The 17,437-nt window shown below is 40.0% G+C and overlaps 1 protein-coding gene and 1 long non-coding RNA gene across 2 annotated transcripts in view; one reads left to right on the forward strand and one right to left on the reverse strand.

The window, feature by feature from the left end:
- Positions 1-17,437, reverse strand: part of LOC133618616 (uncharacterized) — a 69,200-nt gene that overhangs the window by 27,051 nt on the left and 24,712 nt on the right. The gene's annotated exons all lie outside the window — the stretch shown is intronic.
- kcnq3 (potassium voltage-gated channel, KQT-like subfamily, member 3) overlaps positions 15,824-17,437 on the forward strand; it is a 68,804-nt gene continuing 67,190 nt past the window's right edge. The window contains exon 1 of the mRNA XM_061979138.2: positions 15,824-15,990. The gene's annotated coding sequence lies outside the window, so the exon portion shown is untranslated. The remainder of the gene's footprint in view (positions 15,991-17,437) is intronic.

The raw sequence follows: 17,437 nt of genomic DNA on the forward strand, positions 1-17,437 counted from the left end.
GCTGTCACTTTCCGTGTGGCGTCTGTCTTTTGCAGCTTCATGTTCAGATGTGGCTTTAAATGATCGTGTGGCGTCGTTTGTACAAACCCCGTTTCCATATGAGTTGGGAAATTGTGTTAGATGTAAATATAAACGGAATACAATGATTTGCAAATCCCTTTCAACCCATATTCAGTTGAATGCGCTACAATGACAAGATATTTGATGTTCAAACTCATAAACTTTATTTTTTTTGGAAAATAATAATTAACTCAACACGTGCCAAAGTAGTTGGGAAAGGGCATGTTCACCACTGTGTTACATGGCCTTTCCTTTTAACAACACTCAGTAAACGTTTGGGAACTGAGGAGACACATTTTTTAAGCTTCTCAGGTGGAATTCTTTCCCATTCTTGCTTGATGTACAGCTTAAGTTGTTCAACAGTCCGGAGGTCTCCGTTTTGCTATTTTAGGCTTCATAATGCGCCACACATTTTCAATGGGAGACAGGTCTGGACTACAGGCAGGCCAGTCTAGTACCCGTACTCTTTTACTATGAAGCCACGTTGATGTAACACGTGGCTTGGCATTGTCTTGCTGAAATAAGCAGGGGCGTCCATGGTAACGTTGCTTGGATGGCAACATATGTTGCTCCAAAACCTGTATGTACCTTTCAGCATTGATGGCGCCTTCACAGATGTGTAAGTTACCCATGACTTGGGCACTAATGCACCCCCATACCATCACAGATGCTGGCTTTTCAACTTTGCGCCTATAACAGTCCGGATGGTTCTTTTCCTCTTTGGTCCGGAGGACACGACGTCCACAGTTTCCAAAAACAGTTTTAAAATGTGGACTCGTCAGACCACAGAACACTTTTCCACTTTGTATCAGTCCATCTTAGATGAGCTCAGGCCCAGCGAAGCCGACGGCGTTTCTGGGTGTTGTTGATAAACGATTTTCGCCTTGCATAGGAGAGTTTTATCTTGCACTTACAGATGTAGCGACCAACTGTAGGTACTGACAGAGGGTTTCTGAAGTGTTCCTGAGCCCATGTGGTGATATTCTTTACACACTGATGTCGCTTGTTGATGCAGTACAGCCTGAGGGATCGAAGGTCACGGGCTTAGCTGCTTACGTGCAGTGATTTCTCCAGATTCTCTGAACCCTTTGATGATATAACGGACCGTAGATGGTGAAATCCCTAAATTCCTTGCAATAGCTGGTTGAGAAAGGTTTTTCTTAAACTGTTCAACAATTTGCTCACGCATTTGTTGACAAAGTGGTGACCCTCGCCCCATCCTTGTTTGTGAATGACTGAGCATTTCATGGAATCTACTTTTATACCCAATCATGGCACCCACCTGTTCCCAATTTGCCTGTTCACCTGTGGGATGTTCCAAATAAGTGTTTGATGAGCATTCCTCAACTTTATCAGTATTTATTGCCACCTTTCCCAACTTCTTTGTCACGTGTTGCTGGCATCAAATTCTAAAGTTAATGATTATTTGCAAAAAAAAAAAAGTTTATCAGTTTGAACATCAAATATGTTGTCTTTGTAGCATATTCAACTGAATATGAGTTGAAAATGATTTGCAAATCATTGTATTCCGTTTATATGCGTCCTTAGAGGACGCATCTTGACCTTCTGATCTGTCACCACAAAGGCTCCGAGGTTAGGACCTCCATGTTTAGGACATGGCATTGAAGGGTTTTCTGTAAGAAGCACCGAGACCATCCACGTTGGATTAATCTGGTGACCTCATTAAATAGGAAAAAAAATAAGACATCAGCATCAGGCTTTGCGCTCATCATTGATTTCTCTTTGTTGCCATGACAATAGAAAACGTTCTCAATACGCCACGTCATGGCGTTGTCTTGGGTCAGGCGGGCCAGACATTTTTCGTAGCGCAATAGTCAAAGGCTCATGCTTAGGTCATGCACGTAAAGTTATACGACATTTGAAAGTCAGACTTGGTTTAAATAAGAAAGTTAGTTTGTTAGTGTGTAAATATTTGTGCACTGCAAAAAGTCAGTGTTCAAAAACAAGAAAAAATTAGGGGTATTTTATTTGAACTAAGCAAAATTATCTGCCAATAGAACTGTCATGTCTGTGTTGATCATGTTTTTATTTGGCCATGTGCTGTCTGGTTTTGGACTCTTTTTAGTTCCTGCTTTTCACTCCCTTGTCTTGTTTCCATGGTTACCCATTAGTTTCACCTGTTCCACGTATGGACTCATTGTGCACTCTTGTTTTGTCACCATAGCAACCATTAGTTTTCACCTGTCACGTCACGCACCTGTTTCACGTTTTGAGTCACGCACCTGTTTTCGCTAATCATGTCTGTAGTATTTAAGTTCATTGTTTTCAGTTTGTCTTTCTGGCGACATCATACCCCTGACACACTCTCCACACACCCTTATGACCCTTGCTGCGCTTTTTCATGCCGTTTTCTCGTCCAAGTAAGTTTTCTTTATTCATGCCATAGTTTGCAAGTTTTGTTTAATTGTTCATAGTTTCTGCCGTTGTGCAAGTTTTGTGTTTATAGTCAAGTTTTGTACTTCCGCCCTTGTGCGCGCCTTTTGTTTGCTTCTTTTTTTTTGTAGTTATAGTGTTAAAATAAATCATGTACTCCCCTTCACGCCACATATGGTCCAAATCATTTGCACCACGGGAGAACAAATCACGCCATAGTTCGAGTCATGACAAGAACAAAAAAATTCGGCTTGTCAAAACTTTCCAAAACAAGTAAAATTAGCTAACCTCAATGCACCCAAAAATACCTTAAAATAAGTATATTCTCACTTTTCTTGGTAGAAAAAAAAAGAGACCTTTTTGCTAGGGATGTCCGATAATGGCTTTTTGCCGATATCCGATATTCCGATATTGTCCAACTCTTTAATTACCGATACCGATATCAACCGATACCGATATCAACCGATATATACAGTCGTGGAATTAACACATTACTATGCCTAATTTGGACAACCAGGTATGGTGAAGATAAGGTACTTTTAAAATAAATTAATAAAATAAAATAAGATAAATAAATTAAAAACATGTTCTTGAATAAAAAAGAAAGTAAAACAATATAAAAACAGTTACATAGTAACTAGTAATTAATGAAAATGAGTAAAATTAACTGTTAAAGGTTAGTACTATTAGTGGACCAGCAGCACGCACAATCATGTGTGCTTACGGACTGTATCCCTTGCAGACTGTATTGATATATATTGATATATAATGTAGGAACCAGAATATTAATAACAGAAAGAAACAACCCTTTTGTGTGAATGAGTGTGAATGAGTGTAAATGGGGGAGGGAGGTTTTTTGGCTTGGTGCACTAATTGTAAGTGTATCTTGTGTTTTTTATGTTGATTTAATAAAAAAAAACAAAAAACGATACAGATAATAAAAAAACGATACCGATAATTTCCGATATTACATTTTAAAGCATTTATCGGCCGATAATATCGATATTATCGGACATCTCTACTTTTTTGCTCAATATGTTGAAATTAAGTAAGTGTTATTGCCATTATCTTGACATAATGATATGCGCTCGGCATCATGATTTTTTTTTTTCATGCTTGAAGTAAGAAATTGTTACTTTAAAAAAGTAGTTTTATACTTGTGAGTGTTGATGACACAGCTTTGCAATAGTTGATATTCTACTTTCAAGCATGTTTTACTCAATATAGGTCATCAAATCTCAGCAACAAGCTGTAATATCTTACTGAGATCATTTAGGACCAAAACACTTAAAACAAGTACAACACTAATATAAAATCTGCTTAGTGAGAAGAATTATCTTATCAGACAGAAAATAAGCAAATATCACCCTTATTTGAGATATTTAATATTACTTAGATTTCACTTTTTGCAGTGTGGTGCCAGTTTTCTTAAAAGTAATGTGAAAATATGATATCGTTCTCTTGAAGTATCGTGTATCGTCTCGTCAACACTCCTAGTGTGTATTTGATGGATAAATAATGACTGCCGTGCCATCATTGTTTATCTGTGTTGACCAACCAATTGGCTTATAACATAAATAATGTGTACTTTTGGTTTTTGCTCTTGATCTTCTGTTGCATGCCAACTATCGGTCGCCTATAATTCGGTATTTGTAGTTGCTTTACTGGTGGGAAGTTTTCAGTCAATGTTTTTTTTTTTTTAGCTGTTTTCCTTTTGTACAGCAATGTTTAGTTCCCACACTATTTAGCGATATCAAGGTATGGCGTATGTTTAAAAAAAAATCCATACTGGGTCCATTTCCTCACGCGAAAACAGCGCATGAATGCAACATTTTCCCTCCAGTTTAATTTCACTTCCTGCTATAAATACGCTTGTTTCCCTGCCGTATGCTTGATTCCAAGGCGACTGGCAATTTGTGTGTTTCATTGACACAAAACTGCTATGTAACAAGAGTGTTACTAAAACGGCCTTCTTTCATCTCTGTAATATTGCTAAAATTCGTCCCATTTTGTCCACCACCGACGCTGAGATCATTATTTATGCGTTCGTTACGTCTCGTCTCCATTACTGTAACGTATTATTTTCGGGCCTCCCTACACTGCAAAAACTGAAATCTAAGTAAGATTAAATATCTCAAATAAGGGTGATATTTGCTTATTTTCTGTCTGATAAGATAATTCTTCTCACTAAGCAGATTTTATGTTAGAGTGTTTTACTTGTTTTAAGTGTTTTGGTCCTAAATTATCTCAGTAAGATATTACAGCTTGTTGCTGAGATTTTATGACCTATATTGAGTAAAACATGCTTTCTGTGTGGAGTTTGCATGTTCTCCCCGTGACTGCGTGGGTTCTCTCCGGGTACTCCGGCTTCCTCCCACTTCCAAAGACATGCACCTGGGGATAAGTTGATTGGCAACACTAAATTGGCCCTAGTGTGTGAATGTTGTATGTCTATCTGTGTTGGCCCTGCGATGAGGTGGCGACTTGTCCAGGGTGTACCCCGCCTTCCGCCCGATTGTAGCTGAGATAGGCTCCAGCGCCCCCCGCGACCCCAAAGGGAATAAGCGGTAGAAAATGGATGGATGGGATGGATGCTTGAAACTAGAATATCAAGTGTTGCAAAGCTGTGTCATCAACATTCACAAGTATAAAACTGCTTTTTCAAAGTAATAATTTCTTATTTCAAGCATGAACAAAAAAATCATGACTTTGACACAATTGTGTCTCATAATTAAAACAGATGACAGCCAAATGGACTTTGCTGTTTTATTTTCAATGAAACAAGAGAAAATACGTACTCATATAGTAGTACAGTTGGCACAGTACAGTAAACGGACAGTTAATATTTTAACATTTAACATGTGACATTTCAAACTATTTTGAACAGAAATAGTTCATGCACATTCATATTATTCTTCAAAATTACAATAAAGAAAAATGTGTCTGGGGGCTGAGCTGTATTTATATATGTATGCACACACACATATATATATATATATATATATATATATATATATATATATATATATATATATATATATATATATATATATATTCCTCGCGCACTAATTGACTGAAAGCACACACTTGGCATGATGATGTCATGTTGTCGATGGAAAAAAGCATATTTAGACAATATGATTTTCCTGAGTGGCTAGTAGACCCTGAAAGTAACAAACGATTGCCTTGTTGCCTTTCCATCCATCCATCCATCCATCCTTTTTTCTACCGCTTATTCCCTTTGGGGTCGCGGGGGGCGCTGGAGCCTATCTCAGCTACAATCGGGCGGAAGGCGGGGTACACCCTGGACAAGTCGCCACCTCATCGCAGGGCCAACACAGATAGACAGACAACATTCACACTCACATACACACACTAGGGCCAATTTTAGTGTTGCCAATCAACCTATCCCCAGGTGCATGTCTTTGGAAGTGGGAGGAAGCCGGAGTACCCGGAGGGAACCCACGCAGTCACGGTGAGGACATGCAAACTCCACACAGAAAGATCCCGAGCCCGGGATTGAACCCAAGACTACTCAGGACCTTCGTATTGTGAGGCAGATACACTAATCCCTCTGCCACCGTGAAGCCCTTGTTGCCTTTCCATTAAGAAAAATAAACTTGTTTTTAGTGTAAGTTTGCTGGTTTCAAGAAATGTAATGCCGAGCGCATATCATTATAATAATAATAATAATAACTGGGATTTATATAGCGCTTTTCTAAGTACCCAAAGTCGCTTTACACGTAGAACCCTTTAATCATTCACACCTGGTGGTGGTAAGCTACTTTCATAGCCACACCTGCCCTGGGGTAGACTGATGGAAGCGTGGCTGCAATTTGCGCCAACGGCCCCTCCGACCACCACCTATCTTTCATCATTCAGTTCACCGGTGTGAGTGGCACCGGGTGAAGTGTCCCGCCCAAGGACACAACGGCAGCGATTTTTGGATGGTAAGAGGCGGGGAGCGAACCTGCAACCCTCAGGTTTCTGGCACGGTTGCTCTACCCACTACGCCATGCCGCCCCATTATGTCAAGATAATGGCACTAGCATTTACTTAATTTAAGAATATTTTTCAACATATTGAGAAAAAGGTCTCATATTTTTTTTTTCTATCAAGAAAAGTGCACTTGTTATTAATGAGAATATTCTTATTTTAAGGTATTTTTGGGTTCATTGAGGTTAGCTAATTTTACTTGTTTTGGAAAGTCTTGACAAGCCAAATTTTCTTGTTCTATTGGCAGATCATTTTCCTTAGTTCAAGTAAAATACCCCTCATTTTTGTATTTTTTTAAATTGTTTTTGAACACTGACTTTTTGCAGTGTATGTCTAGCATTAAAAGATTACAGTTGGTACAAAATGCGGCTGCTGGACTTTTGACAAGAACAAGAAAGTTTGATCATATTACGCCTATACTGGCTCACCTGCACTGGCTTCCTGTGCACTTAAGATGCGACTTTAAGGTTTTACTACTTACGTATAAAATACTACACGGTCTAGCTCCATCCTATCTTGCCGATTGTATTGTACCATATGTCCCGGCAAGAAATCTGTGTTCAAAGAACTCCGGCTTATTAGTGATTCCCAGAGCCCAAAAAAAGTCTGCGGGCTATAGAGCGTTTTCTATTCGGGCTCCAGTACTCTAGAATGCCCTCCCGGTAACAGTTAGAGATGCTACCTCAGTAGAAGCATTTAAGTCCCATCTTAAAACTCATTTGTATACTCTAGCCTTTAAATAAACCTCCCTTTTAGACCAGTTGATCTGCCGTCTCTCTTTTCTGCTCTGCCCGCCCTCTCCTGCTTGGAGATGTTATTAGGTGACCACAGATGAGGTGCTAGCTGTTCAAAGTCCACTCCTCTGGGCAGGGGCGCCGCTAGGGATTTTGGGCCCCATGAAAATAATCTTTACAGGGCCCCCAACACAGTGTCATTATTTTTTCTGTATTATAATTTCACCATCATTAGGGGCCTCTCTGGGCCCCCCTCCATCATGGGCCCCTAGAATCCGTCTCATTTACCCCCCCCCCCTTTTTGGCGCCCCTGCCTCTGTGCATCAGTTGGGGACGTCTCTGCGCTGCTGACTTGTTTCCACTCAAGATGATCCCCTGCTGGCCCCACTATGGACTGGACTCTCACACTCTTAACCAGATCCACTCGACGTCCATTGCACTGGTCCTCACATCTGCGGTCCCCTCCAAGGTTTTCTCATTGTATCCCATTGGGTTGATTTTTTTCTTGCCCTGATGTGGGATCTGAGCCGAGGACGTCGTTGTGGTTTGTGCAGCCCTTTGAGACACTTGTGATTAAGGGCTATATAAATAAACTTTTATTGGCTTTGGTTGACGTGGGGGTCAGAGTGAAAAGGCCTATTAATAAATATAAAAGTCTACTGAATTCCAAAGTGATCATCATAAACATGTTGCAAGGTTACAATGTTGTTGTTTTAAGGTTCCTGCTTTCATTCGTGTTGGGGAAAAGAACGTTGACATATTGCTGCATCGAAACACTATTCTACACGTCACAAAATGTCGCACTTTTCCGTAATTAAATGTTATTGTCCAGCATTTAAATTCTGCTTCATCTCTTCAGCATTCACGCAAATTTCTAGAGCAAAAATACTTTTCTAGTGGTTGTTGTTATTTTGGTATTGTGTATAGTTGGATGAAGTTGAGAATGAGTATTATTGTTAAAGTGTCAATAAGTGATTTCATGGTTCACCAACAGGACTTCAGGCCAGCGCTTGGTGGCCGTGCGATGACCCCCCACCCCCCCTCAGTTTTTTCTTCCTCCAGCTCCCATCAGAAAAGTTTTCCAGCTGATTGAGAGCGGGCGCCCAGACCTTGTTGACGTGACCTCGGATTCGTGAAGCGCGGCCTCGACAGGGCCATTAACAGAGAATTCCGGGTGATGAATAGATGCCCGTGACTCGTTCTGCAAATGATGAAGAGTCAAACCTCAGGTGGTTGCCGGGGGGGGGTTGGAACTGCATACCCACACCACAGATGCCATCTTGGAATGTGTGTTGAGACTTGACTCTTTACCTTGTTTTTGGGATGAATAATTGAAGGAGAGGAAGTATCAGCCGTCAACCTCCACAGCTCCCACACATCCTCCCATTTTCTGCATCTACTCAATGTGAAACGAATCCTTGATCTTCTTCTTGTTCAGTCTGGCTTGTCAACAGTCAATTAAGGACTCCCCATTCGGAATCAGACAAGTCGAAGCAACGAGCTGTTGTGTAATCGGAAGCTTCCACCAGAACCGACGCTGAGCTCAGCAATTCTTTTTCTGCTTGTCTACTTGAAACTGAAACTCTCCTCTTCTTCTTCCTCCTCCTCCTCCTCCTTCTCCGTTACCAACGGGGATATGGACTGAAGTGTGTCCACCTTTTAGCAGCCAGTTCATTCACACATGTTGTGTATACAGGAATGACCAGCAGGTGACAGAGTGATGATTGACAGATCAGTGTCCAGTATGGTATAAAGTATACAACAGGCACCATGTCTGCTACCAAGGACGGATGCATGCAATTGCTGTCAGGCGTTTATTTCGTGAATGTAGAATTTTGCGGTCGTATTTGACGTGCTCTGCTGCTGCTTTCCTGCAGTGTTTAGTGACCAGCAGGCTTTCAAACAAGCACCTGCTGACCAAAAAAATAACCTGTTATCCTCATTTTGCCAAAAGCTTCATTAGAATTGCACTAACAATCACAGAGGAATTATGACTTTTGTGTGAATTATGTCAACTGTAGTGGCTGCCTCTAATGTATTTGTAACCACTGTATGCATCACTCATTCGAGGGTCTTTCTTTTTTGTAACATTCTAAGTGAATACGTGTGCTTTTGTAATCTATTAATGAATCTATTCTAGTACCTGTATGTCCTAGAAGAGTCCATTCTAGAAGTGTAGAAAATCACCATTGTAGAAAATATTTTCTGGCATATCCATTCTAAAAAAGTATAATAACCTATTCTGACTTTTGTCTGTTCAAGAAGAGTCCCTTCTGGAAGAATCTATTCTCTTATTTCCGTTCTAGAAGGGTTTATTTTAGAACAATCTATACCGGAACACCTCTGTTCTACAAGAGTCCCTTTTAGAAGAAGCTATTCTTAAATGTCCATGCTAGAAGTGTCTATTTTCAAGATTCAAGATTCAAGATTGTTTATTGTCATATGCACAGTTAAACAGACAGTTTGCCGTAGAATGAAAATCTTACTTTGCTAGTCCACCGTTCAGCAAGTCACACGGTACTTAGCTAAAAGTAAAAAATGTATATACAAGGCGCAGTAAGTAACATAACATTATTGCACATTCTGATTGACAGTCAACAGTATAAATATGGAGGTGACCTTGGGTCACAGCAGCAGTATTTTTGTGGTACTCTAGAAAAAGCCATTCAAAAACAATTCTGGTACTTGTTCTAATAGAGGCCATTGTATGATAACCTTTTGTGCCGTATGTCTGTTCAAGAAGAGTCCATTCTGGAAGAATCTATTCTGGTATATGTCCGTTCTAGAAGTGTTTATTTTAGAACAATCCATACTGCAACACGTCTGTTCTAGAAGAGTCCCTTTTAGAAGAAGTTATTCTGATAAATGTCCATGCTCGAAGTGTCTATATTTGTGGTATTCTAGTAAAGGTAATTAAAAATTAATGTTCTTGTTCTAATAGAGGCCATTCTAGAAGTGTTCTAGAAGAGGCCATTGTATAATAACCTATTCTGCCGTATGTCAATCCATACTGGAACACGTTTGTTCCAAAAGAGTCTGTTTTAGAAGAAGCTATTCTGATAAATGTCCATGCTAGAAGTGTCTATTTTGTGGTATTCCAGAAAAGGCCATAAAAAAACTGTTCTGGTACATGTTCTAGTAGAGGCCATTGTATATTCTGCCATATGTCTGTTCTAGAAGAGTCCATTTTATAAGAAGCTATTCTGGCAAATGTCCATGCTAGATGTGTCTATTTTTGTGGTATTCTAGAAAAGGCCAATAAAAATCAATTATGGCACTTGTTCTAGTAGAGGCCATTCTAGAAGTGTTGTAGAAGAGGCCATTGTATAATAACATATAGTGCCGTATGTATGTCCAAGAAGACTCCATTCTGGAAGAATCTGTTCTGGTGTATGTCCGTTCTAGAAGTGTTTATTTTAGAACAATCCATACTGGAACACGTCTGTTCTAGAAGAGTCCATCTTAGAAGAAGCTATTCTGATAAATGTCCATGCTAGAAGTGTGTATTTTTGTGGTATTCCAGAAAAGGCCATACAAAACTATTCTGGTACATGTTCTGGTAGAGGCCATTTTAGAAGTGTTCTAGAAGAGGCCATTGCATAATCTGGCATATGTCTGTTCTAGAAGAGTCCATTTTAGAAGAAGCTATTCTGATAAATGTCCATGCTAGAAAAGTCTATTTTTGTGGTATTCTAGAAAAGGCCATTAGGTACTTGTCCTAATAGAGGTCATTCTAGAAGAGGCCATTGTATAATAACCTTTTGTGCTGTATGTCTGTTCAAGAAGAGTCCATTCTGGAAGAATCTATACTGGTATATGTCCGTTCTAGAAGTGTTTATTTTTGAACAATCCATACTGGAACACATATGTTCTAGAAGAGTCCATTTTAGAAGAAGCTATTCTGATAAATGTCCATGCTAGAAGTGTATATTTTGTGGCATTCCAGAAAAGGCCATAAAAAAACTATTCTGGTACATGTTCTAGTAGAGGCCATTGTATATTCTGCCGTATGTCTGTTCTAGAAGAGTCCATTTTATAAGAAGCTATTCTGGTAAATGTCCATGCTAGATGTGTCTATTTTTGTGGTATTCTAGAAAAGGCCAATAAAATCAATTATGGTACTTCTTCTAGTAGAGGCCATTCTAGAAGTGTTGTAGAAGAGGCCATTATATAATAACCTTTTGTGCCGTATGTCTGTTCAAGAAGAGTCCATTCTGGAAGAATCTATTCTGGTATATGTCTGTTCTAGAAGTGTTTATTTTAGAACAATCCATACTGGAACACGTCTGTTCTAGAAGAGTTCATTTGAGAAGAAGCTATTCTGATAAATGTCCATGCCAGAAGTGTCTATTTTTGTGCTATTCTAGAAAAAGCCATTAAAAACAATTCTGGTACTTGTTCTAATAGAGGCAATCCTAGAAGTGTTCTAGAAGAGGCCATTGTATAATAACCTTTTGTGCCGTATGTCTGTTCAAGAAGAGTCCATTCTGGAAGAATCTAATCTGGTATATGTCCGTTCTAGAAGTGTTTATTTTAGAACAATCCATACTGGAACATGTCTGTTCTAGAAGAGTCCATTTTAGAAGAAGCTATTCTGATAAATGTACATGCTAGAAGTGTCTATTTTTGTTGGTATTCTAGTAAAGGAAATTAAAAATAAATCCTGGTACTTGTTCTAGAAGAGGCCATTCTAGAAGTGTTCTAGAATAGACCATTTAATATTCTGCTCTATGTCTATTTTAGAAAAGTCCATTTTAGAAAAAGCTACTCTGGTAAATGTCCATGCTAAATGTGTCTATTGTTGTGGTATCATAGTAAAGGTAATTAAAAATCAATTCTGGTACTTGTTCTAGTAGAGGCCATTCTAGAAGTGTTCTAGAAGAGGCCATTGTATAATAACCTATTCTGCCATATGTCAATCCATACTGGAAGACGTTTGTTCCAAAAGAGTCTGTTTTAGAAGAGTCTGTTTTAGAAGAAGCTATTCTGATAAATGTCCATGCTAGAAGTATCTATTTTGTGGCATTCCAGGAAAGGCCATAAAAAAACTATTCTAGTACATGTTCTAGTCGAGACCATTGCATATTCTGCCGTATGTCTATTCTAGAAGAGTCCATTTTTATAAGAAGCTATTCTGGCAAATGTCCATGCTAGATGTGTCTATTTGTGTGGTATTCTACAAAAGGCCATTATAAATGAATTCTGGTACTTGTTCTAGTAGAGGCCAATCTACAAGTGTTAACCTATTCTGCCGTATGTCTGTTCAAAAAGAGTCCATTCTGAAAGAATCTATTCCGGTATATGTCCGTTCTAGAAGTGTCTATTTTACAATTCTAATACCAATTTTGCCGTATGTCTGTTCCAGAAGAGTCCATTCTAGAAGTGTTCTAGAAGAGGCCATTCAATTTGAACATCTCCATCATATCACAACGGATGTTAATTTAATTGGGCAGAAGTGGCTCAGGAGGTAGAGCATGGGGTGCTCTAGTAACTGGAGGGTTCCAAGTTCGAATCTTGCTTCCTCCCTACCAGTTACTACTGTTGTGCCCTGTGCCCAGACGTTGCACCCACTTTGCCTCCAATCGAGGCGAATGAACGTTTGGTGGTCAGAGGCCGATGACACGAATCCGTCAGTACACCCTGGGCAGCTGTGGTTACAGATGTAGTTTACCACCACTCGTGTGTGAATGTGGGCTGAATGAATAATAGACTCTCCCAGTTAAGTGCTCTGAGTGTCCAGCAAGGCGCTATATAAATCCATCCATTGTTATTATTTACATTTATTACAAACAGGACATAAAATATTACCTGACAAACATCTACCTCAACCCTTACTGTCCTCACACTTAACTCTGCGTGTGTGTGCGCGCGCGTGTGTGTGTGTGTGTGTGTGTGTGGGTGTGCAGTCGTCAATCACACAGAGAAGAATGTTTATTGATGAGGCAGTTGAACGCTCATTGCTATTTAACGCTAGCTTCTATTGGCTGTTAATCAATATTAGATTTATTGATTTGGTGGGTGGATGAGGACACAGGAGCTCAGAGGTCCACCTCAGCAGTTCTCATGTTGGCGTCATGATATTCTTATTGTTTTCTCATGACCATATTTTCATGTTGTAATGATAGTATACCAGCCGTGTCCAAACTACAGCCCGTGGGCCAAGTGCGGCCCACCGGCATCTTCAGTTGGGCCCGCAAGATGTCATAGGTGTAATAATGAATCTGGCTCGCAGGGTGCCAACAGCTTCATTTTGAATTTTGGTCCGCCTAATTGCTGTAAATGTGTCACTATCTTGTGGACAACGTCAGTAAAGCAGGTCAACGACCATGAATTTAAGTGTGCACGGCACAGCATTTACTTGCAAGCTCCAATCCAAATAATCTTCCTTAGTCATGGCACAATTTGCAACCAACAAAACAAGTCAACACACATGGTCACACATAACACAACCTGTTCACTGAACTTTGTGGATGTTATAAAAAAAATGTCCAATCACAACACATCATTCTAAATTACACCCATTTGAATCCGTTACAATGCATGATGGGAAAATGCAAAAACACTCTCCACACATGTTTGATGCATTTTAACTGCTTGATATTCCCGATTGATTACAAAACTTTAAGAAGGTTGTCACGGAAGTAAACAAAGTTGGAGTCAAACTTTCACATACTCTTAATATTCAATTAGATTAATTATATATTCATTATATTAATATGTACACTATATTGCCGAACGTATTTGGCCAGCTGCCTTTACTCACAAAATGTTTTGGTATCCTGGAGCATTCAAAGTTCCTTTCACTGGAACTAAGGGGCTAAGCCCAACTCCTGAAAAACAACCTGACACCATAAATCCTCCTCCACCAAATTTCACACTAGGCACAATGCAGTCCGAAATGTAGCGTTCTCCTGGCAACCTCCAAACCTAGACTGGTCCATCAGATTGCCAGATGGAAAAGCGTGACTCATCAGTCCAGAGAACACGTCTCCACTGCTCTAGAGTCCAGTGGCGACGTGCTTTACACCACTGCATCCCACGCTTTGCATTGGACTTGGTGATGTATGGCTTAGATGCAGCTGCTCGGCCATGGAAACCCATTCCATGAAGCTCTCTGCATACTGTACGTGGGCCAATTGGAAGGTCACATGAAGTTTGGAGCTCTGTAGCAACTGACTGTGCAGAAAGTTTTTGCACTATGCGCTTCAGCATCCACTGACCCCTCTCTGTCAGTTTACATGGCCTACCACTTTGTGGCTGAATTGCTGTTGTTCCCAATCTCTTCACTTTTCTTATAATAAAGTTGACTTTGAAATATTTAGGAGTGAATAAATTTCACGACTGGATTTGTTGCATAGGTGGCATCCTATGACAGTTCCACGCTGGAAATCACTGAGCGCGGCCCATTCTTTCACAAATGTTTGTAGAAACAGTCTCCATGCCTAAGTGCTTGATTTTATACACCGGGCCTAGTGATTAAGACACCTGATTCTCATTATTTGGATGGGTGGCCAAATACTTTTTGTCATGTTCTGTGGTCACGTTTTGTTTAGTTATGTCCTGTTGGTTTTTGGACTCTTTTAGTTCCTGTTTACGCTCCCTTGTTTGGTCACCATGTCAACCTATTAGTTTCACCTGTCTCACGTGTTGGACTCACGCACCTGTTTGTAATCAGAGAGACTATTTAAGCCTGTTTGTTTTCAGTTGGTCGTCCTGGCGACATTGACATTATCGTGCCCTGTTTATTCCATAGTTTATGCTTCATACCATGCCACGTAAGTTTTTGTTTTTTCACGCCACAGTAAGTGTAGTTTTGTTTCATGTCCATAGTTCCTGTCTAAGTGTTAGTTTTGTTCATAGCCAAGTTTTTTCTCCGCCTTGTGCGCGCCTTTTGTTTGTACCCCTTTTTGAGTGATAAATTAAATAATGTATTTACCTTCACGCCATGTCCGGTCCAGTTCTTTTGCATCTCGGGAAAACATTCCACGCAGTAATTTGAGTCGTCAAAGTCCACGTCATGACACTTTTGGCAATATAGAATAGAATAGAATAGAATAGAATAGAAAGTACTTTATTGATCCCTGGGGGAAATAATGTATATGTATGTATATATGTTTGTACACAAATGTATATGTACACAAATAAATAGGCTATACTGTATATATGTGTGTGTGTGTGTGTGTGTGTGTGTGTGTGTGTGTGTGTGTGTGTGTGTGTGTGTGTGTGTGTGTATGGTTACTTTACATGCAGTGGGCTTTTGGCCCCTGGCCAAATTTCTTTAGCCCAATGTGGCCCCCAAGTCAAAAAGTTTGGACACCCCCGTTACATTCTCATGTTTTCACAATGTCATGATGTTCTCATGTCGGCCGTATGACTGTTGTCATGATGGAACCTTCATGTTCTCACCGCGCGTGAGGACATTGTCGTCAGGGCAACAAACATCCACATTGATGATATTCTCAGGTCAGTAGTGTGATGATGAAGATGAGGATGTGATTGTCTGCTCTTTACAGCTGAGAGGAGCTGAGCGTGCGCGTGCACGTCGCCTCCCGAACAAGGTGTAGCTCCTGCCCCCTCCCATCCCTGTGCGTGCACCCCCCCTGTCTTGTGCACGAGCGTGCGTGCACACCACGTCGCGTCCACGGTGGAAGCTGCTTAGCCGCTCTGCTTCACTTCCTCGTTGTACCTCCTTCACGCAGCATCTTTGCTCTTCATCTTCCGCCTCCACCCTCCTCCTCCTCTTCTTCGCTTCCTTAGCAGCTTTGATGGATGACCAGAGTCCAGGAATCAGCAGTCATGCACGCCGGTGAGCCTTTGTTTCCTCCTCTTTTATTTCGGCTTATTTAGTGTGTATTGCGCGCGCGCGCGCGTGTGTGTGTGTGTGTGTGTGTGCGAGAAAGCGCAAGAGCCAGGCTGCCGCGCAGCATGTCTTTGTCTGATGCGCGTGTGTGTCAAATGTGTTTTTAAGAAGCCAATTAAGGATTTGATTGACAGGTGCGTTGGAATGCGCGTGGTCGTCATTGAGTGGATTCCATAGTTTACGTTTATCTCTCTCGGACTTTCCCACTGAAAGGACGGATTCCAGATCCCCGGGTCAGTTGAGGACTTGATCATGAAAACCCTGGACATGAAACCTATAATCTTTCTCAATAACGGAAAAGGAAATAATGAAAATTGTGAAGAAATGTCCATCCCAGACCTGAACTGATTGTAACGGGAATTGATACGGAAACAATAAAAAAAAGTTTTTTGAAGAGATTCTATAACATATATCAGTAATCGATCATTTCAAACAGGCAAATTCCCAAACAAAATGTAAATCGTAAAAGTTCATTGTCCTTGGTGGTGTTATACCCATACCAATATTTTGGTACCGGTACCGGTACCAAAATTATTTCGGTACTTTTTATCAAACAAAACCAGTTTTATGTAGTTAATCATAGAAGCGGAACCCAAAGTAGTGTTGTCCCGATAACAATATTTTGGTACCGGTACCAAAATGTATTTCGATACTTTTCGGTACTTTTCGATACTTTTCAAAATAAAGGGGACCACAAAAAATAGCATTATTGGCTTTATTTTAACAAAAATTCTTAGGGTACATTAAACATATGTTTCTTATTGCAAGTTTGTCCTTAAATAAAATAGTGAACATACAAGACAACTTGTTTTTTATTAGTAAGTAAGCAAACAAAGGCTCCTAATTAGTCTGCTGACATATGCAGTAACATATTGTGTCATTTTCCATTCTATTATTTTGTCAACATTATTAAGGACAAGTGGTAGAAAATGAATTATTAATCTACTTGTTCATTTACTGTTGATATCTGCTTACTTTCTCTTTCAACATGTTCTATCTACACTTCTGTTAAAATGTAATAATCACTTATTCTTCTGTTGTTTTGGATATTTTACATTAGTTTTGGATGATACCACAAATGTGGGTATCAATCCGGTACCAAGTAGTTACAGGATCATACATTGGTCTTATTCAAAGTCCTCATGTGTTTCTAAACATAATATACCTTTAAAAAAAAACGAAAGAAGATGTTGTGATGCCGAAAAATATTGATGTAATCATAGTAGTATCGACTAGATACGCTATTGTACTTGGTATCATTACAGTGGATGTCAGGTGTAGATCCACCCATGGCGTTTGTTTACATTTTGACGCCGGTGAGCTATGGTGTGTAGTGAAGCATGTGTAGCTATTCCTCGTCCTGCAGGGATGATACTTGTAAGAAACTTACTTT

Source organism: Nerophis lumbriciformis, linkage group LG19, assembly GCF_033978685.3.
Source record: "Nerophis lumbriciformis linkage group LG19, RoL_Nlum_v2.1, whole genome shotgun sequence".
NCBI classification, from domain to species: domain Eukaryota; kingdom Metazoa; phylum Chordata; class Actinopteri; order Syngnathiformes; family Syngnathidae; genus Nerophis; species Nerophis lumbriciformis.